Here is a 12,931-nt window from a genome sequence, read left to right on the forward strand (position 1 = left end):
TTTCTTTTGGTGGGTCACCCCACTTTTGTCAGGCAACTTCTTCTGAGCTCACCCCACTGCCTCCAAGCCATAACTGCCTGAAGCTCCCCAAATCACTGAACTTAAATGTAGGGAGAAAATAAATCCCAAGTTCACAAGACACTGAGTTCCTGATCACTGAGAGTAGTTTTTCCTATATCACCTCAATGGAAAGGAAAGAACAAAAAAAGCTTGCAGATTGTTTTGGCCTCAAGAAATAAATCTGATGCTTTATAGATTTTCATGTGGTCTCTCGTTCTCTTTTTGCAAATCGCTTTCTGCTTTCTCCGGAGCTGTACATACATTTTCCCCTTAAGATAGCCAGCTTTTTCTTTAGTGGAACTAAGGGGACATAACTCTAGCTCTGTGGCAAAGAAGCAGACAAATATCTGAAGTTCCCTGATTAATATACATATATCCCTGAGTTTCAGGCCAGAGCGAGTGTTATTCAAAATTACAGGCCTCCAGCTTAAAGAACAACTAACAGAAATGCTGACAGGAACTAAAGCTGCTCTAGCAGCAAGCAACTGCAAACAACTGAATGTTTTTATGCCCTTGAACTATTAATTATTCTGCCTTGGGAGGATTAGAAAGGACTTCTGACTGACCCAAGTTCTCATTTGAAAGTAGAGAGAGAGAAATACAGTATTCCCTGAGTCCCTGACTAGTTTAAGGACTTATTTGTTAAATTTAAGACCTGCCAAACCCAAGCTATTATTTTCTAGCTGCTTTGTATCCAGCAGCTTCTTATAAGAAGCGACTTATGGAACATTTCAGTGCTTTTATACCAGCAAAAATAACCAGCATAAAACTTGTGGGATAGGATATTAGACTGAAATATCCACAGTATATATTCATATACAACATTTTATGTAACAGCAGAAAACCTATGAGGGGTTTCAATATAATTAACAATGACATTAAAAATTGTGGGATACCATTAAATTTGATTGACATGCTGTGAATAAAAATAACCTAATTTAGCTTTCTGTGTAAAGTCAAGTATTTTTTAAAGAACTTGTGTGGACTTTCCTGGTAACACAAGGACCGGATTTAATGAGTTCAGTGTCAGTGTTAGACTCCTCTTCATCTTTAAAATGGATTAAATATTTAATTTATTAGCTCATTTTGACTAGGACAATTCCAGCTTTTAATCTAAACCTAGTTTTAATTTGGCTTTGAACAGAAATGTAGCAATTTCCACTCAGGAAGAAATTGATAATAATTGCCATGAATCAATTCATCAGTACAAGTGAAAATAGGTCTAAATTTCAGCCTTCTTTTTTTTTTTTTTTTTTTTTTTTTTTTTTTTTTTTTTTTTTAAATCCTGGCACTTTGATGCAAGACTTTTGAGATTTCAAAAGAGCCAGTCCAGAGCTTAATCCAGATAAAGTGACTTTGCTTTTATTTACTGTTACACAGGGGCTCCTTTTAGGAGAGGAGTACAGATTTTTACAAATATTTAGTCCAGCCAAACATTTGATGACAATTAGTAAGAAAGAAATATTTTCTCAGAAATAATTTTCCATCTCCAGGGGAGGGAAGAAAGGAGTTCTATTTTTGTGGGAAATTGTTGAAACATGAGACAAAAATGTTTTGTAAAGGTCTCAGAAGTGTTGTGTTCTACAGCTTTTGGTGGTGTTTTCCAGCTCCCCCCTCACATTTCAGCACATGCAACCTTACCCAACATAAGATGCATGCATCTTCAGTGTCTTATATAATGTGAAATTCCCAGGAAAAAGGATGAGATGACTCAGGCTCATGGGATGCAGCTGCATGGATGGCCAGGAGGAGAGAGGCTCTTCTGTTCCAAAGCATGGTGCATTGTCACGCTCCTTGTGAGCACTGAGAGATGAAGCCCAGGACATGGACATTCTGCTCTACATTAAATCCCTCTATGAACAGCTCCCTTCTCCTGGAATTTCTGAGGAGTATGGCACAGCTCTTGGAGCTTTCAATGCCGACTGCTGAGCTGAGCCATCAGCCTTGACCCCATGTCTCTGCAGCAGCCAAGACTCCAATGAGAATTCCCATGTTCCACTTATTTATGGGTCAGCCATAACCTTTCCCTTCTTGTCTCAACACTGGCTGCTCCATGGTTATCTCCACCTGGAGAGGACTTTTCCATATTTTGCTTCAGCCTGCCACTGTAGGAACAGAAAACGCAAGCTGCAACTACAGAGCAATGTCTGATGATTTGGTGGAAATGGGGCCTACTCTGCTATTTTCTTTGTTACTGGCGTTCCAGTTCCAGCACAGAATCTGACTTGTTAAGGCTGATTTTCCTAAAACATTTGTTAATGATTTATGTTCCTTCTTCGGTATTAATTTTGAAGGGCTGAGAAGGGTTTGGAACATTACATTAAATATATTAACGTGTAGTTTTGAGAGTATTTCTGGGCAAGCATGCTAAACTTGAAAATTCAATGTACTCACAAAATTGCAAGGATAAATCAAATAACAACCAAAGCATTTCCTCAGACCAATGGGTTTAAGTGCTCTCAGCAGCTGGAAAAAGTGCAGACTCTTTGCTATGCAAAATTGGCATGTATGGATTTGGAACACAGACAGAGCTTTGCTAAACTACAGTGATCTGTCATGTTTAAATGTGTTTGTTGTTAGCAGGGCACAGGCAAAATTCCATTACCATGGTGTGCTGAGAAAAAGGAAACTATGCTCATATTGGGGAAAAAAGCTTTTAGGAGCCAGCTTGAGGTAGAAGAGGGAGTTGTAGTTCTATCTCTATAGCATTTTCTATTTTAAGAGGTTATTAATATCTTTTTTTTTTTTGGCAAGAAATGGAAAATAAATTACCAAAACACAAGAATTCACCACAGCACATGACCCCCAGAGTCAAATTTAGCACTGTACCACATGAAATCTCATATTTTAGAATTATGTATATAATCCATAAAGAATCTTAGCTGGTAAAAATAGCTCCTAAGTTTTCAGTACAAATTCTGCTGCTGCATGGTCCAATGGAACAATTAAAAACCAAAGAATGAGCAATTCTGTTCTTTTTTTTTTTATGCTAATGATGTTTCTAACATTCCTTAACTTCTGCAGGCATTCATCAAACTTGGGAAAATAAAAGAAAAAGAAAAAATGAGCATGCAGAATCCAAGTAATATCTTCATTTTCTTGTAACTTTTCTTTCCTCTGAACATTCAGTTCTTTGTTTGCCTTCCAAGATGTAGCTGTAAACGTAGATGTATCAGATAAAAGATAAAATTTTCTTAAATTCACCAGCAGAGAATAATGGTTCAGTTTTATGGACCCATAGAACAATCCAAGCCTGTGGGCATTTTGATGTAATGCTGTCAATTAGGATCTGTAATGTATTCTGGGAGATATCATAAGAAAAGTGGCAGCAAGCTCATTCTTCCCTTTTAAAATGATCACCTGCAATATGCAATAAAATGCAAGGATGTACTCATAAATGAGCAATTCCTGTATCCTCCCTAATATATATGCAAATATTTCATCACTTTGAAACTTTGAGGCACACGAGAAAGCTGCTGGAAATAAGTATCAGCTTCCAGCTGCCGTATAAATCAGCACAACAGCTTTTCTCTGAATAAAGTACCTGCTTAAGGGAGTAAGCTGCCTTGATTAAATGGTGATGGGAATTGGCCCTGCTCGGCATCATTGCCTAGCCTGGCTCTCCTCCTTCTTTGCAAATTCCAGGATGGCTGCTGGAGCACCTTGTGTTGTTCTCCTCTTGTCACCATCACCTCTGCTAGGGGAGAACTTGTGCAGTTTAAAGCATGTTTTAGTCTTCTTTGGTCGCTGCATCAAATGGATTACATTGTTCTGGGGGAATCCCAGAAGTTGATAGGGCATGAAAATACTCTGATTAAGGATGGGTGAAAACAACCTGGTTGAATGCCTGGAAAATACGCAGGCTTTCATCTGAAAACCTCCTCTGAAATCATTGGTAGTTGTGTGTTCTCTGCTTTTTGTACCAAATAAAGAACAATAATTCAGCTGGAGACTTCACCCTTCATAGCAGCAGGAGCCAGCAGGATGCTTACCCTCCCACACTGGTGCATTTCTGCTAGAAAGCAGCCTGAAGGAGGTGAGCAACATTTTCCCAAAGTTTGGAAAAAAAATACACATTGCTCTCTGGGACTGAATAGTCACAACAAAATGATTGCTGAGGAGATGGAGCAAGAAGTCAGGAAGGTCACGTTGCATTGGTGCCCACAAAGAGGCTGAAATAGGACCAATATGTGCTCAAACAGCAGTGATTTTTTTAAGGCTCATAAAGTATTCTTTTCCTCAGTAGATGGAGAAAAAGATCATTTAAGCTTAAGGAAGACTGTAGAGGAGAAATAATTTGTTCACAGTCGGTGTGGAGGTGCAGAGAAATGGGACACTCATTTTAATGGGCAGCAAGGACCAACAAATAATACATCAAAGTCATTCTTACTTGTCTTCCTTTGTATACACACTTTTCTCTCCGAAATCAGCCTTTTTATCCATCCCTGCCAGAGGAACACTGGAAACAAAATCTGGTGCTCAGAGCTCAGAACTCAAGCAGCTCAAGCCAGCTAATTACCAAAGTGGTTCATTACTACTTGTGACCAAATGTATTCGCTTTCTAGACGAACTCTGAGTGTGTCAAATAGTAATGCTCTGGTGGAAGTTTATTAGGCGGGACAATTGATTTTTGTGTCAGAAACAGACCTGGGAAAATAACTCATGGCAAATAATGCTTTCAATGAATAAAGTTCCTTCCCCTTCCTATGCTCATCCTCCAGATAAGGAGTCCCTTAACAGTCAGCCTTTGGAATGTTTGGAATACCGGCTTGCCAGCAGGCAGTGAGCCACTTGTTGCAGGTGTGTTCTTCCAGAGCTGTTTTGGCTGCTAATTCACGACATTTCCTTGCTGGATCCAAAAATCATATTCAGAAATAGAAGTTTCACATCTTTTGTTTTTCTTCCATTTCGTTAGACAGATATCAACCATTCACGGAAAGATTTTTGAGTAGGCATGTCTTATTTTGCACACCAGGGTTTGTGTTAGCATAACACTTCAAGTAAAAGAAAGAAAATAATGGATTATTTCCATGGCACTTTTCCATTCTAACAGTTCCCAGAATTTCACGATACTTTTTAATGTTAGTGCTGGTAAAAGACACCTCTTTGGATGACAGAATCACTCCTTTCCCTTCACATAAAGGCCACCAAGTCCTTGACAGGATGAGATACTGAATCCCAGTGCAATGTTACTGCCTTGCTTGGATGTTGGTGAGATGCTTTTGCTAGGGCTGGAGCTCAGTAGCAGTCCCAAAAGGATCTGTGAGCGTGGGGTTTTGTACCTGTGCCCCTTTGCAACCTGCATGGGCAAAATCCCCCCTTTGAAGACCTTGTGTGTAAACTCCACTCATAGCCCTTACGGTCAGTGAGAACATTGTGCTGTGCAGCAGGCAGCCAGCACTTCACCTGGCTCTCCAGGGGTAATTAATTACCTGCTTATCTCACCAAATGGGGGGGCTGAACCAAGGGTGTTTAAAGGGTGTGTTTGGAGAAGCACAAAGAGCTTAAACCAGCTCCTGAGCCAACAAAATCTGCACTTCCAGTCTTGCTGAAAAAAAAAAATTCTAGCTCCTTAGGATTGGTCATATTTTCATCAACAACGTGCTTTTGTCCAAATACCCTCTAAACAAAATACAGTTGCTAGTGTTTGCAGTAAGTCTAAATCAAGCTCAGCTTCTGAAAATTACTAGAGCTGTAGTTTGGCTTTAACTACCTCACTGGTAATCAGTAAAATCTGACTAAATACACAGATTTCTTCAATGTTACCTGCTGTGCTTGCTGCAGCTGCCCTGCCTTGAATATGAAATCCTCTTTCCATTGTGGTGGATCTAAACAATCAAGGCAATGGGTACCCATGATGCTGAAAATAAACAAGTGCCTGAAAAAAAAAAATCAAAAGATGGAAAACACTATATTTTTTTTTTAATTTCAGGAAGAACATTGGTGAGGGAAATAACTGCAGGAGAGGCATAAAGTCATATCAGTTTTAGATACGTGAAATCTGCTACCCGATTTTGTTTGAATGGTGCTGAGCAACCCTTCTTTTTAGCTGATGCCTGGAAACATAAATTGTCTACTAAATATCTGCAGCTGCAGAGTGCTCTGCCGTGGAAGTATCTGCCGAATGTCACTGCTGTTTGCTTTGTACAGCAGAGCGAAGGGGGAAGGGTTCAGAGGAAGACAAAAGCCACAGGAGCAGTGCTCAGACCTGTATATTGAGCCTGTGGTTTTTAATGTTTCCCCCTTTCAGTTCCTCCTGGTTCTCGTGGCTTGTTTGGTAAGAGGCAGGGAAGTGGCAGCGCGAGGATAACTGAGCAGCCTGGGCTTGGTCAGCCGCGTGTTCTCTTTGAAATAGTTATTATTTACTATTTGTAATACAGTACGGTCTGGAAGCCCTGGCCATGGCCCAAGGTCTATTTCGAGGGACAAAGGCAGACTAAGGGGAATGTTAGCTTTTAAAGGGCTGAGGGTTTATTGATTTGGTTCAGAATGCCTGTTGTATGCAAAGCGTGTTCCACAGCGCAGCAGATCCTTTTATATATAACACACAAATGGCACTGGCAGCCAGGGTGAATGCAGAGCACAGCTTTAGCAACTGCTAGCAAAGAGTCACAGCCTGCAAAAAATCACACTGAGCCTTGAGATACAGAACTCATGTGACCCTCTGGGTTTTGATAGGACATGCATCTTTCACCTTCAAATATCAGTGAATAGCAACAGCAGGAAAAGAAGCCACAGGAAGGTTATATCCCATCACATTCCCAAAGTCAGAGTTTTCTTTCAAGTCCATCTTATCTCTAATTCATGACCGCTGGGAAGCCAGTCAATTTTCTTCTGGTATTTTTATTTATTCTTTTTTTAAAAAAGAAAAGACTGAATCTATTATAACACAGTGCTAGACCGCAAGACAAAGGTCAAGTGATCACATGTTTAACATTTCAATATAGCAATTTAAAATGAAGTCCCCATGTTGGGTCATGCAGAGGAATGCTCTGATTCTGTGATATTTGTACGTGTGTAAACTTAAAGTACAGGATGATCAACTCTGAATTCCTTCATTTAATGTCATATAATATCACCACTGTTCAGCCATGAAGTACTTCAGGAAATTGAGACAGACATACAGTACTTTAAATAGTTTCGGCTGCCTGTATGTATCAGAAAAAAACCCCTTAAATAACAAACTTACTTAAGGTGTAGTTAACAAAAATATCTCTAATTCAAGGTATTCCTTAGTCATGCTTTAAATTCCAGACTTTATGCCATTCAGACACACTTGGGATAATCTTGGTTGTGTTTTGAATAGCTAATCAACTAAAAGATTACACTTGAATCTTATAAATTAAACTTTGATTTTCCAGCAAATATACCCCACTTCCATCATGCTTGTGTAACACTTCAAATTGGGGCTTTTATGAGTAATCACAGATCTGAAAGAGGATTTCCTTTATTTCTCACAGTAAATATATTATTGAAACATGGTTACTCAGAGCCGTGCAGCATATGCTACATGTAGTAGCATGAGTGCAGGTTTTTGTGACAAAATATGACAGCTGAAGTGCTAATGAGCGACAGAAATGTGCTGTTCCATGAAAAGATCCGAGTTGTTTCAGGCTCTTCCATTTCCCAGCAGGACAGAAATGGGAGTGAATGAACCATGTACAGTAGCACATTGAAATGAAACTCCATTTTCTGCAGACTTTTCAGGGTGGGATGAGTATTTGTGGGTATATTAGAACCAGTGGATGACCTGCTTTCTGAGAGCAGTTACTGAAATGGTCTGCAATTCAGGGTTCTGTGCCCGCGTATGTCTGAAAACTGTTTTCAGCCACCCAGAATTCAGATGTGCAGCTATAGACACCTCAGTGAGACTTATTTGTGATCAAGTGCAAGAGGGAGGCACCTCTAAAAGCCAACAGTGTGTATAAAATATAAAATAAATGCTACATACAAGGTGATTACCTCTGTCCGTGATCCCAGAGAAAGCTGGGATGCTGGTGACAGAGAGCCCAGATAGCTGACTTGGATTAAATGTTTATTTTTAAATTGTTTTTAGTGCTAGAGGTAGGTGAGGAGTCACATCCTTATTCACCATATGTTTATTTATTCTGAGGCAGTATAAAAGGTGATATGGCTGCAATGATAGTTCTGCTTTCCCACCTTCTGTATGTGGATATTTGCACTTAAACTTAGCTATTTTATTACTTTTAATGTTTTATTTTCCATATAATCACACGTGGCTTGTATCAGTTAGTTACTAAGCATTTTATTAAATTGCAGGTGGGAACAGCTAAAAGTTTATAGAGGTGAAGTGCTGAAATTTGATTTAATTTCCCATAGCTACAGGAAAGCAAAGCAATTGCCACTATAACTATTGAATGTTTGAACATTAGTGTGTTCTTAAAAACATATTGTTAGTTTATGGGGCCGCTACCTGTCTCAGAAAGATAATTCTGCTCGCAATTTGGTGATTAGGAATTGCTGAAAAGAAATTAAAATCTGAGCTAAGGGATAACTGCACAGAAAATATTTGTAAATACAACACTAGATAGTTTCACTTAAATTAAAAATATTTAAGAATGCATAATTTATTCTGACCCATATATTTTATCTACATTTAAAAATATTTTATCAATGAATGGAAAAACTCCCAATGTAACTGAAAAACAAGACACATAATTAAACTTAGGAAAAATTGCTAAGGCTGAACAATTGAAAAATTTGGTACATTGATACAAAATAATAGTTTCAATCAAAAATAATAGTTTCAATCAAAAATAATATTTTCTGATAAATGTTCTGATAAAACTTCAAAATCCCTTTGTTCCAGAGATTTTTTTGACAGAGACATTCCGGTGCTGCTTCCCCCCAAGGCACCACTGCTGCTCTCCCCTTTACCTGCTCCTCCGGTGCTGAAGCATAAATCCATTGGCCCAATCTGCTTTTCCAAGCTGGGTTTCCTTCTCTTTACCCCTTTTTCTGCAGGTGCTTTTCCCTGGTATTTTGAGAGCTCCCGCTTATTTCTGGTTTGGGTTTTAAACCAGCACTTTGGAGCAGTTCCCACAGTTTGCTCCCCCAGTTGGCTACACAAAGCTGTTAGAGACGTTTTATTCAGTAGAGGCAGCTGGCTAGGCAAAGGCAACGCTAACTACTATCATAGCTATAAAAATAAAACAGAGTTTAAGACCATAACTGTAGCAATAACCTTGCCCTATGAGTATAAAACAAAATGGGACCCATTATGGATTCTTTTTTTTCACTGCCATCTGTCACGATTTCCATTTTGGATGATTCTGGAAGAGTTTCATATTCTCTTCACACTAAACAAGCTTGGAATAAAATGCAAGTCAGAAGGAAACAAGATAGCATTAAATCAACTTGTCCTGGTATGTGCAAATGTTGCCATCATAATTCTGATTTATTCCTTCCTGGCTTTTAGGATGATGGCATGTGGTCTCCATTCTGGTGAGAACATCCAAGCTGGGAAGCAGGGAGAAGCACAGCGGTTTTCTGCTTGAGTAAATCCATTTGAAATCACACTAAAACAGAAGGGAAACAGAAAGTAAAGCCTCTTACCTCTGTCAGTAGGCATTACTAAACAGTTTTGGGTTATTCTTCCTTCTCCCAGCTTGTCTCATTTCCCAAGTGTTTACTGATCACCAGAGAAGACCTTCCCTGAAAATCTCTGATCCCTTCTCCTCTCTATGCCACTGACTGCCTTTCCCAGGCTTTCCATGGAGAGGAGGTCCATTAGGAGGGAGACAGCTGAGCAAGAAGGTCTCTGCAACTCACCAAAGCTGTTCTTTGTGTCACTGTGAAGGTCACAGCAGAGAAACTGAGATTTATGGGTGACTAGGGAAGATGTTCTAACAACAGGATAAGCAGTAGTATTAAAAAACTTTATGCCAGTGGAGACTCAAAGAATCACAAAATGGTTTGGGATGGAAGGGACCTTAAAGATTTTCTGGGTCCAATATCTCTGTCATGGACAGGGACTAGAGCTCTGCATTTTGTACAAGAGATAGTGAGAAGGGGTTGGGTGAAAAGACCATAATATGAAAAACAATATTCCTTCCCTTTTAAAATGTCAAAACTGTTCATAGGAACGAGGTGAAAAGTAGTGAAAAGATTATTATAAACAGAAATAATGCACTGAGGGATAAATATGTCTTATTGGGTAGGAGCCAGCCTAACTTGTGCAAATGACGAGTATGAGCCATATGTCTACCCAAGTTTTGGAGAAGGGGGGGTTGACAGTTTCACTGGGTATTTTGAGACGAGGAATCTGGCTGGAGGGAAAGCAAAGGGACATCTTCCAGAGCAGGGGAAAACACACTGCTCTATTCTCATTGCAAATCCCAGCACTGAGTCATTCTGGCTGCACCCAAAAACTACTGTCTGCACTCAAAAAACTACACTCTGCACCCAAAATCTGCACCTGCTCTGTGCAGCAGTCCATATCTTACCAGAGGCACAGACAACACCTCTTTATTACCCACTGCTTTGTCAGCCTTTGGGCCACCTGGAAACTTAGCTTTGCAATGATTGTAAGGCCTGCTGGCCAGAGCATTGCTAAGCATCACACAGACAACATTTCTGGCTATACCCTAGCTGCTTACTGCAAAGATCCACAGGAAATGCTGCCACCAGTGATGAGTCCCCATTTGTAATTAAAGAGCTGTGCTAGAGCCATCAGTACTGACCCCACTTAAGCCAGGGCCTCTGTATAAACTTCTGCCATCAAATCTGTACCCATCAGGGGCACGCAAAGCTGTGGCCTGTGATTTACACCAGCTGAAGAGCCCAGCCTAGATGGAGTTGCATTATCACTGTATACATATATCATTTTAATTTAATCCCACTTCTGCCTACACAACACTACAGGCTGCTGTGGGAGGAATGTAGATGGAATAACTTAACTACAAATACAATAAGGAGTTTTTGATAGCATGGGTGTGTAGAACTAGCTATGCTAGAATTATTTTTATGAAGTGGAGGTACAGAAAGGGTCACACAGCAGGTGAAAACAGTCCTTAGCAACCCCCAAAATATAAAATTAAAGGATTTTAAGGCTAGAACTTGTCACCACATTAAAATTTCCTCAACTGGATTAGTCTATGAAGTATTTCTATATTTCAGGTGAAAGGATTTTGACTTCACAAGGTTTGTTTATGAGAAAATAGTTTAAATCCAAAGTTGTTTAGTCACCAGCAAACTGAGTTATAATAGGTATATAGTTACACATTCTTACATACAGTTCTTATTTTTGTTTTCACTGACTCTTCTTTCCCAACCAGAGGAATAAATGTAATGTAGCTGTAGAGAATTTCCTTGACTTTATACCCTCCTTTTCTAAGGAAATTGATCTGAATGAAAGAATTTATTATTACCAGGACAAATTTTCAGTGCCACTAAATTTAGAAGTGAAACAAAGCACTTGGGCAGAGATCCCTGCAGGAAAAAGCAGCTGCTGACCTATCAGTATATAATATCCTATAAATGCGTAAATGTGTGACATATGTTCACTGGAATACTTTTTGACACAATTTTGGCTCAACATACTGTGTATATCTTTCCTAAAATGCTATATATAAGCTCTTGTTTAATATTCACAGAATTGTGTACCATTTCCCAAAAGCATAAATTATGGAGATAATATTTCTCTGTCATTAAATGTTTATGTCCTAAAATAAAAATTCAAGGTTAAAATCATCTCCCAATTGCTGCACCAAAAAGGAAACATCACAGAAAATACATATGTAAGTGTATTTACAATTCACTTCCTCCTGCAGCAAAACTCTGTCACTGAGTAATTCATCCCCTCCTCTCCAAGCTCCAGTTTGCCCACTCCAAACAGAAAAATGCTCCCAAAAACCAGAGGTTTCCCCCCAGCAATCTTCTTCCAAAGGTGTATCTGGGTCACAGATATCTGCAAAGAAGCACAAGCAGATCCTAAAGTATGAGGCAGCCTGCAAGTTCCCTAGCTCATATAGTCACCTCTTGCTTGGTTTTGACCACCATTTAGTGCCCCAAACATCTTTCTCCAGCTGGTGTTTCCAAAGAGTTTCTTCTGTGAGGAAAACATCATATCATGGAATGGTTTGGGAAAGGACCTTAAAGATCATCTCATTCCACCCCCCTGCCATGATTAGGGACACCTTCCACTAGACCAGGACCAAAGTCCCATCCAGCTTGGTTTTCCAGGGATGGGGTAGACACAGCTTCTCTGGGCACCCTGTCCCTCATCACCCCCAGAGTCAAGATTTTCTGCTTAATATCTAATCTAAACCTACCCTCAGTCTGAAGCCATTCCCCCATGTCCTATCCCATCATGCCACGATAAGTCCTCTCTGTCTCTCTTGCCCTCTCTGATGGGGCAGAAAAATGAAAATATTTACAAAGAGTGGAAATTGTTTGCATGTTGCATGCCAGACTTTGTTTACCTTTCCAGGGTCAAACTGAGTTTTCAGCATCCAGCTCCCTTGGCACTAGGCAGACTTGTCAGGAAAGTAGCAAGATACAAAATGTGAGTTTTCAGAGGGAAGAAATGTAAATTTCCCTCATCATTTTTTATGTTCTAAAGATCTTAATGTTTTACTAAGTAATAAGTTCCATACTATTAATTCTTATAGGACCTACATATTGGTGAATGAGTCTATACCCAAAACATATTTCCCATTCTACTGCTATTTATCTAGTATAATGCTATTTCAGTCAGGAGTAAAGCTGCTACTTTGTCAACCATTGTCACCAGTGAGTTGAATCAATATGTTTCAAAGTCTTATTTCAGACACTATTCCTATTGTGATTTTTGTGGATGTTCTGGTACAAATCCCAGAGGCAGAAACAGCAGCACAAACTGTGAGAAGCC

Source organism: Hirundo rustica, chromosome 5 (genome assembly GCF_015227805.2).
Source record: "Hirundo rustica isolate bHirRus1 chromosome 5, bHirRus1.pri.v3, whole genome shotgun sequence".
Lineage (NCBI taxonomy): Eukaryota > Metazoa > Chordata > Aves > Passeriformes > Hirundinidae > Hirundo > Hirundo rustica.